The 17787-nt window shown below is 55.6% G+C and overlaps 1 long non-coding RNA gene across 1 annotated transcript; it reads left to right on the plus strand.

Annotated features, from left to right (window-relative positions):
* Positions 1-23: 23 nt before the first annotated feature.
* LOC137226031 (uncharacterized) lies at positions 24-8615 on the plus strand. The gene is made up of 5 exons (XR_010944124.1): positions 24-154; positions 1072-1215; positions 4431-4642; positions 5393-5921; positions 7312-8615. It is a non-coding gene; the product is annotated as an uncharacterized lncRNA (long non-coding RNA).
* The last annotated feature ends 9172 nt before the right edge of the window (positions 8616-17787 follow it).

The following is a 17787-nucleotide window of genomic DNA, read 5'->3' on the forward strand; positions in this document are numbered from 1 at the left end:
GCGCTGTCGGAGACGCGTGCTCGGGGGTGCGGGCTGTCGGGGGCGCGCGCCGTCGGGCCCCACCGGGGCTGTTTCGCCACAGAAGAAGTAGAGGAGTCTGGGAAAACACGCTCACCTGGGGGACGGAGCTAATTTGCATGTTCTGGGAACTCTGGTTGGTCGGGCCCGTCCCCGCCCCCACGGAAAGGGCGAGGCCTTCTGCCGGGAGGGTGTGGGCGGGGCCGCGGGAGTTTCGCGCCGGTGTTTGAATCCCACCCGAGCCGGGCTGATGGGGCGTCCCCGGGGAGTGCCGGCTGAAGGAGGCCTGCGCCGGGCAGCGATGGCTCAGCGCCAGTGTGTCCTCGCGCGCTCAGCCGGGGGCTGGGAGCAGCCCCGGGAGAGCGTGGACGTGAAGGTGGGGGACTTTCAGCTCTGTCCTTGCAACAGATTCTGTTGGAGAGGCACGGCACGGCTGGGCATATATTACTGTGGTATTAGGTGAAGGCCCCCCGAAATTCCTTCCATGAAGTCAGGGATCATGTCTATCAAATTACTGTAGCCCAGTGCCTGACACAAAGCGTTTACTGAATAAATTAGTGAACGAAGGAATAACTTTTCTTGCCCACTCGCTTATTAAAATAACGTCGGACCATGTGTACTGAGTTTTGGTTTGTAAGCGTGGATTCCTTAGGCTCCTTCCACGCTCCCCACGGGTGGGGAGTAGGGTTCTGCAGGAGAAGGAGGAGGTCTCCAGCAGACGGGCAGGGAGGGGGGACTGAGGCCAGGTGAAGAGCGGGTTCCGAGTTTTACAGGTGGAGAAAAGGAGCTCCAGCAGGGGACCGATGCGTGTGAGGCTGGAGACCCCCCCCAACAAGCGTGCGTGTGACCCGCTGGCCTGGCCTGTGTTGTAATCACAGGACCGGCCTGGCGTAGGCGGAGCCACACGGAGGGGCTTCGCGTCCCCAGGAGGAGTGTTCAAGTTCAGTGGGGGGCACCACCTGGGCAGCAGGCCCTGCAGGGGTGTCTGTTGGGGGAAGGGAGCTTCCTGCAGCTCTGTTTGGGCTTGATAACAGCAGAGACTACCACCGGCAGGAAAGCCAGGAGTGACGTGCCCTCCAGGGAGCCAGGGGCTTGCCATGCCCACTGGCCCTCCACCAGACCTGCACCTCGGGAACACCTGGGAGCTTGAAAAACTCAGAAGCCTGGACCACCCAAGTGTCCATCAGCGATGAATGGGTGGGTAAACAGTGTAGTCTACCCATACGGGTAGAGATATATATATATATCTACGGGTAGATATATATATCCCGCCATACGGTGGGATATCATTCAGCCTTAAAAGGGAAGGAAATTCTAACACATATTACAGCACGCGTGAACCTTTAAGGACATCAAGCTGAGTGGAAGAAGCCGGTCACCAAAAGGCCAATACTGTTTGATTCCACTCATGAGTTTCCTAAAGAAGTGAAAGTCATAGAGACAGAAAGTAGATGGTGGTGCCAGGGGCTGGGGGAGGGGGAGCGGGAAGTTGCTTGATGGGCCTGGAGTTTCAGTTTGAGAGGATGATAAAGTTCTGGAGATCCGTTGGTTGCACGACAGAGTGAATGTACTCACTACAAAACTGTGCACTTAAGGTTAAAATGGTAAAGTTTATTATGTATATCTTAACCACAGTTATTTAAAAAAAAAAAAAAGCAAGCCTGATGCCACCCCACCCCAGAGATCCTGATGCAGGCGATCTGGGATGTGGCCTGGGCGTCAGGATTTTTGAGGCTCCCAGGTGATTCGAATGCAGCCAGGCTGAGACACCTGCCCCAGCCAGCTTCAGCTGCACTGCCCCCCGTCCCAATATCAGGGCCTTTGCAACCAGGGGTTAAGTGGCCTGAGCAGAGTGTCACTCCCTGCTGGCGCCTGGCTCTGATATTGCCCTGGGGATCCCATCTGTTCTCTAGAAAGACCTGAGGCCCCACTGGGTCAGAGGCATCCCACCCCTCCTCCTAACTGCCCACTGGGCATGGGTCAATGCTCTCAACACCAGCAGGTACTGGAGGGAGCACTAACGCTCGCCCTGTTGTTTTCAGGACCCTGAGGTCAGGGAGCCTTGGTACCGTGCCCACAACATACAGTGGCCCAGTCAGGACTCAAACCCAGGACCGTCCAGCCGGGCAGCCGCTCTCCTCAGGTCTCACCTTCCCTCCAGGTCCTTTAAGCCCAAAACACCCACCGACAAAGGGCTGTGAGTGAATGGAACAGATGGAATTCATCAGATCACGTGACCGACCCCCTCCCAACAGGAACTCCCTGGTGCTGCCACAGCTCTGGGAGCACCAGCCCTGGACAGACACAGGGCCAGTGCCACCTTCAGGCAGAGTAGGGGGCTGTCCCCGCACCCCTCCAAGTCCCAGGGGCACCCTGGCATTTTCCCATCCCGTCACTTCCTCCTACCCCAAAATCCCCTGTCGCCTCCTGCTGCCATCTGACAGCTCAGGCCTGCCCCACAGCAGCTCACTTATCTGTGTCCCCAAAACAAAACACCCAATGTCCGCAAATGATCCCTCCTTGGAGTCTGGACCAGTCTTTCTGGAGGGCAACTTGGCATAAAATGTTCATAATCCTTGACCAGAAATTGCTCTTCTAAGCGTTTATTCTCGGGAAATAATCAGATGCGTGAGAGATGTTGCTACAGGGTTGCTCATTAAGCATAATGTTTACAGAAAAAAATGTCCAACAATAGCTTTCTGGCTCAGGAGGTCCGGGAAGGGGCAAGGACTCCTCTCTTAACCAGCCCCTAGTCCCCTCCCCCCTGCAGGGAGCCAGGACCTCCTCTGGAAACGCTGCAGGTGCTGGGGCAGCTAGAAGCCAGAGCCCCCAGCTGCGCGGGGGGAGGGCTCCTGCCCCGGGCTTGGGGTGCTGGTGCCGTCGGCAGCTCGACCCCCGGAGCCCAGCCCAGGACGGGGCAGCAGACGGCCACCCCGCAGGGTGGGAAACAGGCAGCTCTCCTGATCCTGGGCCCCTGGGCCTGTGTTTGGGGCGTCTGCTCTCGGGGCCTCGGGCCTCAACCCCCTTTCGGAGATCTCCTTTGCTGCTCCCCTCCCCCCCTGCCCTTGGCCTCCAAGGAGGAAGCAGGGCCACTCACTCCTCACGTTTACCCAGGAGACCATGAGCAAGGGCAGCCCTCACCCTCGGCTTTGCCCTGGAAACACCTGACCGGCCCTGCTCTGCAGACCCTGCCTCTGCCCTTCAGAGTCCCCGCCGCCGCCGCGGAGCCGAGGTGCCGACCCTCCGAAAGGGGGCGGAGCCTGGAGTCCGCCAGGAGCCGGGGGCCAAGTCCTTCTGCCCAGCAACCAGTTCAGGGCGCAGCTCCTCCGGGCCTGCGTCTCCTGTGAAACGGGGCTGATGACCCCTGTCTGCAGGATTACTGTAAAGACACGAAATTCCTCAGGAAGTGCACTTGCTTCCCGGTCCAGAGAGAGCCTCAGAACAAAACGGGCATCAGTGCCACGGCCTGCTCCGTTCTCCACCCAACACCCGCCCGGGGCACCTACTGCGCTGCTGGCCCCTGGGGGTGGGGGGCGGGGTCCAGACGTGGGAGAAGCCTGAACCTGCGTCCCCAGGGAGCAGAAGGGGCAGATTCTCAGAGAACGACTCCCCCATCCCAGGCCAGCCCAGTCTGCCCCAGGCTGAGGGGCTCCCAGAACGCAGGACCCCAGTTTTCAAACCGGAGTGAGCTGGGACCCTCCCCACCCTGCAGGATTGCTCCCAACCACCCTGCCTCACCCTCCCTCCCTCCGGCCCCACCAGGTTGATTCTGTGCCCTGCGACTCAGGCTCTGTCGCTCTGACCCACAAACTCCTAAATGGTCCCCAGAACTCCGGAATGTTCCTTCTCTGGGCATCTGGGGCCCTTTACAATGCAGACTCCAACCTCCCACCTAGAACCTGCACACACCCGGAGGCCCGTCCACGCCCTCAGCCAGGGGACCTGCCTCCCAGCTCAGCAGGTGCCTCCCCCATCCCCACCCACCCAGCTGGGCGCCTGGGCTCCTTGCCAGCCTCCACCCGTGGTTCTGGGCCCCATCTCCTCTCACCTTGACTTGCAGCTGCGGGAGGAGGTGTCTTATCTCTCCTGGCAGAGGTGCGGCTTCCTCGAAAGCTGCTTCTGCTCACAAAGATATTTAGATTCCCTCACAAGAGCTCGCTCGGGACTTGACATTGAACAGACGGCCAGAAGTGACAGCCACCTCGGCTGGGCACTGAGCCTGGTGCAGGGTGAGCCAAAGTGGACACTTACCATGGAGCCTGTGGTCCAGTAGGTGGGGTGAATAGTGGTTCCCCAAAAAGAAAAGTCCACCTCCTAACCCCTGAAACCTACGAATGGGACGTTATTTGGGAAACGGGGTTTTGCCGATGTAATTAAGTAAACGATCTCCATCATCCTGCATTTAATGACAGATCTTTGGGTTTGAAAGGAAGAGGGAGATCTGAGACTCAGACACAGAGCAAGAAGGCCACGTGAGCAGACAGAGCCTGGAGGGATGCGGCCACAAGCTAAGAGCCACCAGAAGCTGGAAAAGACAGGAAGGGTCCTGCGCGAGCGCCTCCAGAGGGAGCGTGGCCCTGCTGACACGCTGATTTCAGACCTCTACCCTCTAAACCGAGCACGAGTACGTGTCCGTTGGGTGAAGCCTCCCGGTGTGTGCACTTGTCACGGCAGCCACAGGAAACTCACACCCAGCCATAGACCAGAATCACAGATCACCCGCGGAGTGAGGGCCACGAGAGATGGAGCGGGGCCGGGGAGCAAGAGGACGTCTGCAGGAGTCAGGGAGGGTGAGAAGTTAGCCACAACGAGAGAGGACGCATCGCAACCGCGGCACCGGACAGTTGGGCAAAGGCCCTTCTGGGGCCTGGGAGGGGAGGGGAGACCCTGTGGACCTGGTGATGCCGGGTCCTGTGCTGTGTCACAGGAGGTCCACAGGGTTTTACCAAGCAGTGTGGTGATCAGACCCAGGTTTGGACAGAGCCACGCTGGCTCCCGTGTGTGGGAAATCGAGGGGAAAAGGGCGCAGGACTCCAGAGAGACTCGGGCAACCCCGTCCCCGCACCGGCTGAGGGGACAGAAGACGCTGGCCTTCATGGGTCCAGTGTCCCCGCGTCCGGCGCTGAACAGTCCTGTGCACCCCTGTGAGCTAAGAGTGTGTCCTGTGAGAGACAGTCAGGAGGCAAAACGAACACAGACCAGGCATCCCCAGAAGCTGGTTCAAGTACCAGGAGCCTTTGGTTTGGTCTGGGGACACGGGGTGGCCAGGGCGTCAGGCCAAGCTGAGCTTGGAAGGCTGGCTGCACGGGACCCAGCAGCCTCTCTGCTCTGTTTCCCTCCTTGACCTGCCATGTGTGTCTCTTTGTGTCGCCAGGTGACAAAGCAGTGGCTTCAATAATCACCAGGTGTCGTCGTACGTCATCCCGCGTGGTTGCTGTGCGGCAGGAACCTGGCCCGGGCACGGCGGGAACGGCTTGGTTCTGATTCATGACTGAGGTCTCAGCCAGGAGACCCCGAGGCTGGGCTGGGCCATCTGAAGGGACACAGGCCGATGCTGGCTGTTGGCTGCGGCTTAGCTGGGGCTGCGGAAGGAACACCCGCGTGTGGCCTCCCCACGTGGTTAGGGTTCCTTACAACGTGGTGGCCGGATTCTACTGGGAGCATCTGGAGAGAAGGGGAGACAAAGAGGAGAGAGGGAGCGAGGGAAGGGGATGCATGTCTTACGACACCTCGGAAGCCGTGAGCATCATTCCCGCTGCGGTCTGTTGGTCCAAGAAGTTACAAAGGTCCGCCCGTGTTCAAGATGCCAGCATGGACCCCACCTATCTCTCTGTGGAGGAACATCAATGTCACGTCCAAAGAAAGGATGCGAGATGGGATATATTTTGCTGCAGCTATTCTGAGTAATACAATCTCTTTCTCTCAATCTCTCTCTGTCTCTGCCTTTGTCTCTCACTGTTGCCCTGAACCTTGGTGTTTCTCTGTCCCCCTCTCTCCCTCTGTCTCTTTAGCACCCTCCCTGTCCCTCTCCCTGCCTGTCCTGTGCGTGCGCCCATCCCCTCTCTGCAGATGGACTTCCTCGGCCCGGCCGTCTCTCAGCTACTGCCCCTGGCAGCCCTCAGTCTCACTGAGTCAGAAACTCCAGCCTGACCCTCGGTGACCAACCGAGGTGCCCTGGAACCACTGCCAAGAGGTGAGAGAGAGAAGGACCTGGGAGTGACAGCCCTTACCTGAGGCAGGGCAAACGCTGACTGTAATTCCTACCTCAGAGCCCCCCACGGGATCCAGCTGAGGCCTGAAATCAGATTCCACCTGTTTCCACTCTTCCACGTCCCCCGTTGCCACTCCCTGCCCCCCTCCCCAGGCAGCCACTGCCTTAAGAAATCACTTGCACACAAATCCTTGCCTTAGGGTCTGCCCAGGGAACAAGGAGTTGGCGCATGTAACTGAGAAAGCTGGCAAGTGTGAGATCCAGGCTGGCAGCCTGGAAACTCAGACGAGAGCTGGTGGTGTCACCTTGAGCCCAGAATTTGTAGAGCAGCCGAGCAAGCTGGAAACTCAAGACAGGCTTTCTGTGCTGCAGTCTTGAGTCAGAATTCCTTTTTCTCAGGGAAACCTGGTTTTGTTCTTAAGGCTTTCAACTGGCTGAGGCCCACCCAGATTATCCAGGGTAATCTCTTTAAAGTCAGTGAATTGTAGATGCTAATTCCATTTATAAAATACCTTCACAGAAGCACCCAGACAGGTGTTTGACCAATAACCTAGCCAAGATGACCCATAAAATTGAACCATCACACCTACCAAGTCATCTACAGAATGGGATGTCAAAGGTGGGATGGTCTTCAGGCACAGCTGGATCCAGGAGCTCAAAGTCTGGCCCTAGGTCTCACCCACCTCCAGACTTGCTTTCCTCCGTGTGCAGTCTCCACTGTGACAGTTTCTTCTGTGTTGCATCACCACAGGCCTTCAAGCTCCTCGCTCAGTAACTGCAGGAGAAACCTCTCAGCCCACATCACATGTCCATCCCAAAGAGTATTCTGACTGTCCTGCTGGGCCACGTGCCGACACAAAGGCCGGTGCAAGCCCGTGGCTGGGTCCTCCGCCAGGGCACTGGGGTGAAGGAGGAGTTCTGCAGAGAACTGGGAAAAGGAGAGCCAGAAGGTGACCAAAGGAGCCAACACAGCACAGTAGCTCCTCTAAGCCGCGCTGCTCAAAGCGCCTTGCTTTGGTCACTTTCCTTCTCAGAACTTATGATGTTTGAAGACAACATGAATTTATCTTATTTTCTCACAGGTCGAAAGCCAGAAAACACATGCCATTCAACTGTCAGTGGACACGGAGATGGTCACCTTCATCCAGGTGACACCGCACCACCTGCTCTGCTTTTCCCTGCAGTGGTCGGTCACACCGGGGTCAGGACCAAGGGTGCATGCCCTGCACAAGGGCCCGATGAAAGGCTACTTCTGAGTCCATAAGGTAACAGAAGAACGTCCTAGGTTACAGTTAATAAAGGTCATTGTTACTGGATGTGAACAAAGCCGGCCTTCATTTCTTTATTTGGTGGCCCATTTGGTGAAGCACTTAAGAAACGCCCAGGCCAACATACACATATAATGGTTTTAATTACATCCTGTGAATTTATTCTTCCAGAGAGGAATATTTCTCAGGGAAATGTCCATAAAAGCAACTTTCACAGCAGTGTGATTGTGTGTGTTTCCTACAGGAAGCCTGTTTAGTTTAAGTCCCACTCTGAGTACAACTTTTTACAAAGACAGGGGCCCGAGAAGGCTGCCAACAGCCCCAGAGATGGTGATGTCATGGCCTGGGACACCAGGGATACTGGGCGTGAGGCCTGCCCCCCCCATGAAAAGAAGGCAGAGTGGGTGAGGGCAGAGTGGTTCCCACTGACTCACTCTCTGGGCAACCTTTAGTGAGTTTGCAGGGTTATTTCCACACTCAAAATAAGCTTGACAGGATGGGCAAATATAGATACAACATCGTATGCAACAATTTGAAAGTACAGATTCTTTTCAAAATAACGTGAGAAGAACAAGTGTAGGCAAGCATGGTGGTTCCTCAACACATTAAACAGAGAAATACCATATGATCCAGCAATTCCAATTCTGGGTATGTATCCAAAAAAAATGGAAAGCAAGTATGCAGATAGATATTTGCACACCCACACTCACAGCGGCATTATTCACGATAGCCAAAAGGTGAAGGCAGCCCAGGGATCCACTGACAAGTGAGTGGGTGAACAAAGTGGGGTCCATCCACAGCACGGAATGGTATCAGCCTTGAAAAGAAACGAAATTCTGACACAGGCTACGACACGGATGAACCTTGAAGACACCGTGCTGAGTGAAAGGAGCCAGTCGCCAAACGACAAATAGTGCCTGACTCCACTTATATGAGGTCCCTGGAAGATTCGGATTCATCGACACAGAAAGTAAAATGAGTGTCGCCAGCGCTGGAGGAGGGGGTGGGGAGTTAGGGTTTAATGGGGACAGAGTTCCGTTCGGGAAGATGCAAGAGTTCTGGCGATGGATGGTGGTGACGGTTGCACAACTATGTGAATGTGCTTAACGTCACTGAATATACACTGAAAAATGGTTAAGATAGTGAATTTTATGTTATGTGTATTTTACCACAATAAGAATAAAAGGGGGGATAATGACATGTCACAATGCTGTTGTTAATTTTTTTAATTATAAAAAGTTACAACGCTTTCCCGGGCCCCTCAAAGTGCTGCACCTGCTGTGCCCGGTGGGTTGGTGGGTCCTGCCAATGCGCCCAGTGGCTGTGGCCCTTGGGCTGATGGGCCAGGTATCAAGGTCTTGGCTCAGGTGTGCGGTTTGAGACGGGCAGGGGGTGACCGTCATCCTACAGACTCGGGCGGGGAGGCGTCCTTGCTGGGGCACCAGCCAAAACAACAAACGGGCTTTTAGAAATCACTGACTCGCCCTTTCTTAGCTGTGTGCTCACCCAGATGACAGAACAAGGAACCCACCCCGGGGACCGGCAAGCGATGTGTTCTCAGCTCAAAGGCCAGCAGCCCTGGACCCGGCCTCCACGCTCTTCAACTCAGCCCAGGTTTGCTCACCTCAAAGGCAGCTGGACAACATGCCTGGGGCTTAGACCTGGCAGAGGCCTGAGACTTGCTAACACAGCCTCGGTTTTCTCATCTGTAAAATGGGTAGCTAAGGCCTGACTCCCAGCCCCAGAGAGGCTCACATGAGACGGTGGGAGGGAAAGATCTCTGTAAACAATTCCATGCCAGGAGGGCTCTTTCTTTTTCCCTGTATCTCTAACAAAAGAGCGGAAGGGGCTTCCCTGACAGAGGGAATTCCAGGCCCTGACCAAGGTGCCAAGCCCTGGAAACCCCCAGGGCAGCTACAGCCAACCCAGAGAGCCAGTGCCAGGCACGCGATCACAGAAGACAGCTTTCCCCGGGGTTTAAATGAAAACTCTGGAACACCCTGGAAGGGTCTCAGGCTGCTTGAAAGTGAAACAGAAAAATTAGCAAATGCTCTTGTCCCGATCGGTCTCTGTCCTGAGAGGCACATCCTCCTGAAGCTGCCTGCCCGTCGCCCCCAGTTTCCTGGGGCCACGATGAAACCTCCTGAAAGGCGGTTTGTATTCAGGAGAGAACGATGACATCCACCCCTGGCTGGAGGAGGGCAAAGCGAGGCCTCTCCCGGCAAACTTTGAGCAGCGGAGGGGAATGGAGGCTGCAGGTCCATCAGGGGGGCAGGAAGCACAGCCGGGCTCAGCCTGCAGGGGCTCCTGAAGACCACATCTGCTGACCTGGCAGAGTTGGCAGGTAGAGCAGGGAGAAGGGTGGGTGGAGATCTGGGCTAGTGGGATGGGTCATTCCTTGTGGTGGGCAAGGCCTGAAGAAGCAGAGGGAGCCTCCAGCGAACCCCCCAAGGCATCCCTGGGAAGTGGCCAACCAGCCTCTGCTTGCACACCTCCTGAGACGGGGAGCTCGCTATCCACACCACCTACGGACCGCTCTGTCTGAATGGAGACTTATTCCTTACACAGGGCCAAGGCCATCTCCCTGTATTTCGCATCCACAGGTCAGTGCTAGGGCCGCAGAGAACCTTTTATCTGAAGGTTCCTCCACCCACTGGACCTTTTATCTGAAGACAGTGGTCATCTCCCTGCTCCAGCTTTTTCTTCAGTCAGCCAAATATTCCTGTTTTTAATTTTGAGAAGTACTTCCAGAACGCCCTCTAAAAATACTGACGGACTTACACACCACATCCTCAACCACACCATGCATTTTTTTTTTTTTTTGCGGTACGCGGGCCTCTCTCTGTTGTGGCCTCTCCTGTCGTGGAGCACAGGCTCCGGACGCGCAGGCTCGGCGGCCATGGCTCACGGGCCCAGCCGCTCCGCGGCATGTGGGATCTTCCCGGACCGGGGCACGAACCCGCGTCCCCTGCATCGGCAGGCGGACTCTCAACCACTGCGCCACCAGGGAAGCCCCACACCATGCATTATTAATCTTTCTAACCTCTGCCAGCTGAAAACTTGTGCCAGTGTGATGCTCACGTTACATTACGTGAATACTAGTCGATACTTATATAGCCCGTACTACGTGCCAATTATTGATCTTTGTACTTTATAACCAGTAACATATTTATCCTCTGACGACAAACTATGAAGCCGGTGCCATGTGGATTAACCCAATCAAACACATGGGCAAGTGAGGCAAAAGCTTAGGCCATTTGCCCAAAGCCACCAGCTAACAAAGGAGCCCTCCTCAGGCTGAGGGCTGGGCACCCTGACCTGCTGGGGTCTGAACCCGAGTCACTCTCTCCAGCCTGGACTCCCAAGCTCTCTGCCCCTTTATCCCTTGATGATAAGGCCAAACGCTGGTTTCTGGCTCCTTCCATGAATTGACTGCCTATTTTGTCACTTCCTTCCATCATTCAATTGGACCATAAGTATTTTTCTTATTAATGAGAGAGTCTTTGCCTCTTATGAATATTAACTCTTTGTTAGAGACACGGCAAGTATTTCTCCCAGTGAACCATTTTTCACTTTTGCTTGGCTATACAGAAATTTTTATTTCTTATACAGCCAAGTATATATAATTTTTTTCACTTAAGGCTTCTGAAAATGTCTTTTTTAGGAAGTTCTTCTTCACCTTAAAATATGTTTAGCACTTAGTACCCTCTCTTCTAAGTGCTTTATTCCGATACGTTACACTGCCTCTCACAAAACAGAACTATCATAAATAACAAATGTATTAATAGTATAATAAATATATCAATAAATTATATAAACATTTATACATATTATCAATATAAAATATTCTCCAATTATTTTCTTCCGGTACTCTCATATGTTTTGAACTGTTTAACTTCTTGGAATTTATTTTTGTATGTAATAGTTTTGCCATATGGAAAACTACACGTTCCAATGCCATTTATTTGGACACCAATCTGAAATACTTCTGCTTTGAAGTACATTTATCGGAAATCAGAATTCCTAGACTTATGTGTCTGGAGGGGGGTCCTGTGCTATTTCAGTGGTTCATGTTTTCCTACACCGGTTCCACTCTGTTACAATTACTAGAGCTTCATCGTATGTGATCAGCTTACATTTCTTCAATAACGTCACTGGGATTTGAATTTTTACTGTTCAATTTCCATGTTTCGGGGAGAAAGGTCTGTTTGCGTCCCTGAGGCCTGCACCCTGCCCATGCTCTGCACCCCCCGGGAACCCAGACTCGCCGTTTCCCTGGCCCTTCCCTGTGCCGCGCCCTTGCCCACACTCCTGGGCACCCCTCCTCCACCCCCCGGGCAGAGGAAGCTAAGGGTCCACACAGCAGAGCTGGACCCGGGCAGCCCGCCGTGCTGGCTGGAGTGCAGTCCCGTGTCGGGCTGTCCTCCACTTGCCCACCCTTGGGCCTCCTGTCCTGGGGGGAGCCGGCAGCCAGCCCTGCCTGGTCCCGCCCCTCCACGCGCCCTGTGGCTCGCGACCAGGACGACAGCCGGAGCCCCGGGGAGACCTGTGCCCACCCAGCCCCGTCTGTCTGTCCCCTGGGCAGGGTGGGCACGTCTGCACTCAGGAAGCTGGGAGTCTGGGAGGGCGGGGCTGGCCCCTCACTGCCCAGGTCAGAGGGCTTCATGTGCTTTACGAAGACAGCGCCTCCCAGAACCGTCAGGGCCCTCAGCCCCAAGGGGCCCCATGCCCGGCTTTGGGACCATATCGCTCCTCGGTGCCCCCAGCCAGGAGGCCCGAGTCCCCTCAGTGGCCACAGGCCGAGGCAAAGCTGCCCCTTTTGTGTCCAGCTCTGGGTGTCCTCAGGCCAAGGCCTCTCCTAAGACCTCAGCTCAGACCACAGTCCGTTCTCTCACAGGAAAACGCTCGTAGACAGCGATCCAAACACGGACGAGGGGACAGTCCTGGACTTAACTGTGCGTCTGCGGCACATTCTCTCCTCGAGCCAGGAAGGAGATGTGCGACCCTCCAGCAAGATGGGGACACAGCCCACCTGCCCTGAAGGATGAAGGAGCTGAGGAGCCCCCAGGAGCCCCTGTGTGAGCCAGAACGCTCTTGAGAAGCCCCCTGATGCTGAGGGGTTGTGGCGACCCCGTCCACAGGCATCTACAGCTCAGAGATGGTGTGCGGGGACACCCAGGCCACACAGCCTCCAAGTCCCGAGCTCTCCCCAGGCCACTGGCCTCCTTCCCACCAGGTCTGCCTTTGCCTGTGGGGTTTAAGGGAAAGAAACGAATCTGTCACCAGAGGAGACCACCTCGGCAAGAGCAGAATTCACCTGGAGAGGTGGGGTCCGGCAGGGAGAGGGACCTGCACTCCCCCGTGAGGCACCTTGGTTCTTCTCTGCCAGCGGAGGAGAAACATGGCTCAAGTCCTGGTTGGGGGGCTGGGGGAAAGGTCCAGGGGTCACGGGGGGGGGCGCATCTCATCTGTAACCCTGGCGGCCAGTGAGACGTGCCCCCAGCCAGCACGCCACCCTCAGCCTTCAGATACTGACCCGTCTGCCCCTTACTGTTGATGATGAACCTTGTTTGGGCTTTGAAACACTGTGGCGTGATCCACGGACACGACAGAGACCAGTGATGGCAGCAAGTCACTATCTGGCCCGACCTTTGATTTTCAGGTCCATCGGGGGCTTTGAGTCTACAGTTCAGAGCAAGACCCGGGAACCAGCCCCCAGGACCGGCAGAGGAGGACGTCCTCCTCCACTTGGGGAAAAAGGCTGCACAAGCCTGAGACTTTTCTTGAGCTGGGAGCTGAGGCCACAGGACAAGCACGCGGCACAGAACCCAAAAGAGGGCAGAGCCCAAGCCAGAAGGAGAAAGCCTGGAGCGGGGGCCACCCTCCTGCGGGTGTTCTCCACAACCTCCCAGAAGATGCTGGACAGCTTTTCACCATGTATCCCTCGCGGTGTAGACCTGGGAAAGGGAGCAGCAGCCACTGGAGGGGCAACACCTCCTACTGGAACCTTCTCCCCCTCCCCCTCTGTGGGGCAGCGACAAGCACTGTCCGTTTCAGGGCACTGCAGGCAGGGAAGTGTGCTGGGTCCGGAGCTGCAGCCCAGGGCGGGCAGGAGTGCTGGGGGGCCGCACCCCAGGGACAGAGAACCACAGAGGGCTGGGGTAAACGGAACAACAGAGGGCGCCCCTGCAGCCCTGAAAGCCAGGCCACAAGCGTCTGGCAACAGGAAATCCTGGAATAATGACTACGTAACACAACTAATTGGTAGAGCAAAAGAATAATCCATCCCGATGAGGCAGGATCTGATCTATGACTGTAAGGATATTCTGACATCAGGTGACCTGGAATATCACATCACCAGGCCAAAGGAGAAAAAGGTACACTCTCCCTAACAGAAAAGAACGATTCAACATCCATTCGTGTTGATCGCGCTTTGTGAGTCGGGAATAGGACGTGTTTTCAATGTGGTAAAAAAGTACCGTAAAGCAGCGGTCAACACCGCTCTGAGCAGTGGCACCGGAGGGACCATCCGTCAAGTCGGTCACAAAATGAGGATGGGGCTTCCCTGGTGGCGCAGTGGTTGAGAGTCCACCTGCTGATGCAGGGGACGCGGGTTCGTGCCCCGGTCCGGGAAGATCCCACATGCTGCGGAGCGGCTGGGCCCATGAGACATGGCCGCTGAGCCTGCGCGTCCAGAGCCTGTGCTCTGCAGCGGGAGAGGCCACAGCAGTGAGAGGCCCGCGTACCGCAAAAAAAAAAAAAGGAGGATGATTAGCATCATTATTTGTTTAGCAACATTTTGGGTGAAAGGCAAAGTGGAAAATAATAATTTACAACGCAAGACACAAAGGGCTTCTAGAAACAAATCAGAAGAAAAAGGCCAAGAGTCCACCAGAATCAAGGGCAGCTGATCAGAAGACTCAGTTCACAGAAAGCAAACAGTCCTTAAACACACGGCCAGATGCTCGAACCCATTCGAAAAAAGAGAAGTGCAAATTAAACCTCACTGAGATCTGCTTTCTCACCTGTCAGAGTAACAAAAGGCCAAACGTGTGACAATACGCCGCTGGAAAGGCTGTGGCAAAGCAGACACGCCTGCACCTGTACTGGCGGGAGACCAAACAGCACAGCCCACAACCATCGCCTTGAAGCTGAGGTGCCGACATTACGGTGCGTCTACCCAGCAACCCGGCAACCTCGTTTCTGGGTGTCCATCCACGGACACACCTGCACACGTAAAAAACGAAGCAAAACAAGGTCGGTCACTGCGCAAGGCTGGAAACCACCCGAGGCCAGCGACAGGGAACTGGGCCACACGCACCGGGCACGTGCTTGGGACACTCCGCACGGCTCTGCAGGGAATGACGACGGCCTCTAGGACTGGCAGGGCGCAGTCCCCAGGATTTGGGAACATTTTAAAAACCAAGATGCAGAATGGCATATATATAGCGTTCTACCTTTTGCAATACTGTGTGTTGTGGGAGTATAAAAATATGTATTCATATTTCCCTAAAGACACAGGGAGATAAAGGAGAATCTAATAAAAGAGGCTGCCTGCAGGGGCAAGAAGGAACAGGGCAGACGGGGATGGGGGGCCGCTCGGTGCGGACCTTTTGCGCCACTTATTGATCCATGTTAATATGTAATCTATGTCTTAAAAAAGCACTTTAAATAAAAATATGGAAGCCATGTTTTTAAAATTATAGTTATGCCATATGTAAAAATGTGGAATGACTAAGAATACGGATACGGGAGAGCAGTTAACGGTCATTTTCTTTTTTAAAAAGACATACACATAACACTGTCATCGGATGTCACGCCGGGCTCCGTGGGAACATGGCCCAGCCCTGCCGTCCACGCGGACCAGCCGGGCCTCGCCTCCACGGGCATCCCCTGAGGTCGCGCTGTGCCGGCTTCACCACGGAACGCCCCGGGGCGGGGGGCGTCTCCGCGCGCCCAGCGCATCCTGACTGCGGTGCCAGGAGCCCCGGGGTTCCTCCTGCCGCTCTCCTCCAGGCAGGGTCTGCCTGGTCCCATCTTGCCGCGGCCCGGGGAGGTTCTCCGGGGCCTCTGTCCTGCCCGGTCAAGGTCATGCCAGCTGCACACAGCACAGACCCACCTCCTGCAGCTCCATCCAGATAGCTGGAAGGGCATCCAACAGGCCCCCTGCGATTCCCTTCAGGCAACATCAGCTCAGACGGGAGCGTTTGGGGAAGGCCCTGCAACAGTCATGAAGCCAAGACACACGTCCGCGTCTCGCCCCGGGCAAGCAGAGGCCCTGTCACCTGTCTGCAGTGTGGACGCCTCACGAACGCCCCCGACCTGCGGCAGAGCTGTGGCGACGGTGGGACCCACACGGCTCTCCTGTCGCTCAGAGGGGCCCCGTCACCCCTTCACAGCCATGTGTCACCACTCCTAGATATCAAACAGGGAGAGGGAGAAGGTCATTTGTCATCCAAACCAGAACCCTCCTGCAGGCGGGGAAGGGATGTATTAATAATTATGCCTCAAGAAAAGGCACGGCTGCCACCGTCCTGAGCAGATCAGGGCTATGGCTCCGCTCCCGGGGGTGCGCGTCGCGCCCCAAGTACAGGAGGGCGCAAGAGGCACCGCGCACCCGGCGTTCAGGCCGGGGTCCAGCAAGCGAGGCCCGCGATCGCTGGCCGCCGTCACCCGGCAAAGTGCTGTCTTTGACGGGGACCGTAAACGGCAGACCTAAGTGTTTTTTGGTTTGTTACATCACGGCGACAGCAACGCTAAGAGCCTTTTCCGAGAATCGAACGGGAAGTCCGAGAGTGCAGTGAGGAACAGGACAGATGCTGCGAATTAGCCGACAGGCTGTGGCTGAAAACTGGTGCGGGCTTAGCATCCTCTGAGCTGCCCTGACTCGCCGGCCGCGCGCCTGCGGGGTGTGCTGAGCCAGCGGTGCGGGGGCAGGGGGCGGGGCTGCCGGGGAACCTCGCACACCGAGCGCACCCACCACACTGGCTTACAAAGCCCTGGTTGCGCCTCAGCTGGCCGGCACAGCCTCCGTGACTCAGGCCTTGACTTCCTTCGGAACCCCGTTTTTGGGTTTTTTTGGGGGGGGGCGGGGGTCTGCACCACGAAGCTTGTGGGATCTTAGTTCCCCGACCGGGGACTGAACCCGCGCCCTCGGCAGTGCAAGTGCGGGGCCCTAACCACTGGACGGCCAGGGAAGTCCCTGAAGCCCATTTTCTCACCAGAAAGGCCAACTTGCTTGGTTTAAGAGGCCGATCATCAATCTGGAACTCAGCTCTAAACATGGACGTAAACACTAGTTTTACAGCTTAAAAAGCCAGTTAAACATCTTTTCTCTAACTGAATTAAAAAAATAAAAGTCCTTCCCAAAATCCTTTTATGAAAACACATGTAGGCGGCAGAAGGGGACTCTTCCAGGGGCCTCCTGCCCTCTTGCAGAGCCTGTGTGAACCGTACTCACCCAAACACTTTTTAGGAAAACATGAGGCCTTTCGATTAGTGAAGTGCATCACAGGATAGAGGTGAACACAGCCCCGCCAGGCAAGAGCACACCCCGGGAGTGGACGGGCCTGGGGCTTCCTCCCAGCTCGGGCGGTGGGCTCCTGGGGGCAGGGAGGGCATGAGGAGCGAGGCGCTCTGCCTCTGCCCCCCTGGGAGCAGGCAGAAGACCCCGGAGCTAGGAGGGGGTCTGGGTCTGTGCGGAAACCGGTCCTTCAGGGCAGCCGCCTGAGCACAGGGTCCTGCGTGCGGCCTCATCCTGAACCCGATTCTTGTGGGAACTCAAGCAGACTGGTCGTCCTAAGCCCGTGACTGGTGACACCAAGCTGGTAAAGGTCCAGCTACCTCTCCTCTCGCTCGTGTGCCCCAGGGCTGCGCAAGTCAGCAGAAGACACATCCCGGTCAGTTCAGGGCAGCTTGGAAAAGAAGTCTGGGAATATTTCAGGGGCACTTGTCAACAGACTGAGAATTCCAGACCCCCAACCCCCAATCCTAAACTGCACTTATATTGTCACTAAATAACATCATCTGTCTTTACAGATTCCAGTTATCATTTTTTAAGTTGCTTATTAAGAAAAATAAGCATGAATGTCAAAGTAGAAAGCCTGAATTTTAGTCTTGTTATTTTTTTCAAAGGTTTATGTATTTCCTTTAAATATAAATATGTCGGCTCAACTTTTAATTTCTTTTTTTTTTTTTTTCTGTGGCCGCACCACACGGCATGCGGGATCTTAGTTCCCCCCACTAGGCATTGAACCCGTGCCCCCTGCGGTGGAAGGGCAGAGTCTTAAC

This window comes from Pseudorca crassidens, chromosome 6 (assembly GCF_039906515.1).
Source record: "Pseudorca crassidens isolate mPseCra1 chromosome 6, mPseCra1.hap1, whole genome shotgun sequence".
Lineage (NCBI taxonomy): Eukaryota > Metazoa > Chordata > Mammalia > Artiodactyla > Delphinidae > Pseudorca > Pseudorca crassidens.